This window comes from Triticum urartu, chromosome 1A (assembly GCF_056163025.1).
Source record: "Triticum urartu cultivar PI428250 chromosome 1A, HENAU_Tu73, whole genome shotgun sequence".
Classification (NCBI taxonomy): domain Eukaryota; kingdom Viridiplantae; phylum Streptophyta; class Magnoliopsida; order Poales; family Poaceae; genus Triticum; species Triticum urartu.
The window spans coordinates 515,868,286-515,871,618 of record NC_141873.1 but is presented as its reverse complement, the minus strand read 5'-3'; the positions used below and the strand labels follow the sequence as shown (position 1 = coordinate 515,871,618).

General features: G+C 43.2%; 1 pseudogene; it reads left to right on the top strand.

Annotated features, from left to right (window-relative positions):
- Nucleotides 1-1,838: 1,838 nt before the first annotated feature.
- LOC147992118 (uncharacterized) lies at nt 1,839-2,780 on the top strand (annotated as a pseudogene).
- Nucleotides 2,781-3,333: the final 553 nt, after the last annotated feature.

The following is a 3,333-nucleotide window of genomic DNA, read 5'->3' as shown; positions in this document are numbered from 1 at the left end:
CTTCTCTGTTTATGCTTTTAGGTGATCTAGATGCAATCAGTTCCTGCTAATGGTATCCTAGAGATGCATAATTAATACAACAATGGTATCAGTCACCAATTTTGATTGCAATAGGTCCCTATATTATTGATCTGTAGATCAACATCAAGTTTTAGATCATGTCAGGTTTAGGGTTCATGATCAAGATTGAAAGTTATAGCGCCATGATCTTGCTACTGTTTTTGATGATTGATGTCAATTGCCCACTGTTGATGATGTTTTAATTCCAATTTGCTACGGATCAGTACTGCCACCATGGTTTCATCAATTTTAATTAATCCAAGTTAAGATCTAATGCTCACTTTTATGCTAAGTTGATTAAAATTGACCATGTGACATTCCTGTTTCCGTATGCATCATATAATTAGTAGACAGGGGGTTAAGAGAACGTAAACAGTGGCAAACCCCATGTTTGAAGAACCCTAGATTTTTCCCCAATGCGGTAGAACCCTAGTTTTTATCCCCAATTCGAAAGAACACTCATTTTGCAATTAGGGCTGTTTTTTAATCCAAAATAAGCACCGATGAAAACGAATTGGAGAAGAATGAGGCATAGGCTCACCTAATGCGCCGCGTAGCCACCTTTCCCTTCGGGGCCCGCACTGCGTCCACCGTAGTGCGAGGGTGGAGACGCCGCGACGCCGTCGCCTCCCACCGGAGCGATGCGCGGAACGTCTACTCGCCGCCACCGCCGCTACTCGAATGGACGAGCTCGTCGCCGTCGCCCCTCATGTCGCGGTGGCCGGCGTCCCTCCTCCCTTGATGCACCATGAAGCACGGAAGCCGGGGCCATGTTCGAGGGGGGAGCGCGCGGGATTCATCCTGCTGCACGCTCCTCCAGCGAGCGCAGCCGCCGCGCCGCCATGGCCGGCGCGCCTCGAGCCGCCGTTGAATGTCGTCGCCGCTCTCTGTAGCGCTAAACGCGGGGGGGGGGGGGGGGGTCAGGGGAGAAAGTGAGACTAGGGTTAGGCTGGTCGGCAATTTTGTTCAGGCCGCAAGCCGCGCCGGCCGTCCGATTCGATCGGACGGCTCACAGCGTCGCGGAGTGCCGACTCGGGCCGGCGGGCGCTAATGGGCCGATTCCGGCTGTGGGTTGCGGCCCAGGTTATGTCAGTCCAGCGAAAACACACAAAAAAAAACTTCTTCTGGGCTGGGCCGTTTTACGTGTAGCTGTGGGGTCTTTCGGGCTAAAATCACTGTCGCGATTTTGTGTTTTTTTACAGTGCGTTTAAGTTAATAGTTATTATGTTTTTGCACCGTTAAAAAAATAGAAAATGCCCAAAACTAAAATGAACACATTATTATTCTGGGTAAAATTGAACCAACGAGATATTTTATTCAGAATTTATTATGTGTTTTGCATGATGAATTTTTTAGACATAAAAAATAATGATATTTTCTTTTATGTTGATGTTTAAATTCAGAATGAAATGACTCTAATTTTAATTCGGACCAACGTTGTTTTATTATTATGAGTCATCCCCTATGATATTTTAATTCCATGTTTTTTCTGCCCAACGGTGTTTTGACATGGAGTTGAAATTAAATACTTGGCATGTTTGTTTATTTACCAACGTAAATTTATAATCATGCAAGTTTACTTATGAATTTTTATGATGATTTCAGCTTCCGCTCCATTTCGGTCCGACACGATCGAACCACTTACGGGGAGTAACTTCCCTCGTTGGAAGTCCCAAGTCGAATTATGTTTGGGTTGTAATGAATTTGACTATGCCTTGAGGGAAGAAAAACATGTGGCACCTGTTGCAGGTGTTACAGGGTATGCAGAACTAAAGAAAGACTATGATGTTAAGATGGAAAAGTGGAACAAGTCCAACCATATTGCGCTTCTCATCATGAAAGCGACAATATCGCCGGACATTTCTGAAGCATTCCCTAAGAAAGACACTGCTAAAGAATTCCTCACTGAAATGGAGGAGCAATTTAAAGGCTTCGACAAAGTGTATGCTCATGAGCTTTTTGGTAAACTTTCAGAAATACACTATTGACGGAAACGTTAGGCAACACATATTGAGGGTGGTAAATGCTTACACCAAACTTAAGGCTTTGGAGTGTTCTTTAAGTGAAGCCCTTCTTGTCATAATTATTCTTAAGTCTCTTCCAGAAGAGTTTGAACAATTTAAGGTCAACTATAACTCTCTAAAGGAAAAATGGCCACTCTCTGAGATGACCGCGAGGAGCGTCCAGGAGGAAGAGAGGATCATGAGGCAGAAGAAAGACCATGTTTTTCATGTTGGCTCTAACAAGAGAAAGCATGACGGGCATGGTTTTCCCAAGCCTCAGAAAAAGCAAGTCAAGAAAGAAGGCACTAAGCCATTCAACCCTAAGGCATTCAAGGGTAAAGAAGCCGGCAGTTCTTCTTCTGCTCCTAGCAGCTCCACTGCTGGAGAAAATGCTTGTAACTTCTGCAAAGAGGAGGGACACTATCAAAGGGACTGCCCAGGCTTTCTAAAATGGATGAACAAAAGAGGTATTGATGAAATTACTTTTGTAGATGAATCTCTTTATGTCGATTTTTCTATAAAGTCATGGTGGATTGATTCAGGGGCAACCACTCACGTTGCTAACTCTATGCAGGGATTCGATACGATCCAAACTATAAGAGGAGGAACAAGAAAGCTTAAGGTTGCGAATGGAGTTGAGGCCGATGTTGAAGCTGTGGGATCTCTCACGTTGGAGCTACACACTGGCCACACTCTTAGATTGAATAATGTTATTTATGTGCCTACCTTAAGTAGGAATTTGATTTCAGTTTCTCATTTAGATGATGATATGTATGAGTGCCATTTTGGCAAGAAACAATTTGCTTTGATCAAATGTAATAAGAATGTAGGCATCGGTGTTAGACGAGGCCAACTATACATGTTATCTCTTAATAATGATTCAGTTATGCATGTGAGTGATGAAATTAATGTTGAGAAGACATGGAAAGGAGTTAGTAATTCTTCGAAATTGTGGCATTGTCATTTGGGCCACATTTCGAGGGGGAGAATGGAACGCTTAGTTAAAAATGAAATACTCCTCCCATTAGACTTCTCAGATGCAGACAAATGTGTCGACTGCATTAAAGGAAAATTCGCAAAAACAATTAAGAAAGGAGCAGTAAGAGCCACAGGGGTTTTAGAATTAATTCACACCGACATATGTGGACCCCTTAATGTTAAGTCTGTAGATGGTTTTGATTCATTCATTACATTCACAGACGACTTTTCCCGCTATGGATATATTTATCCCATACGTGACCGATCGGAAGCTTTGGAGAAATTCAAAGTC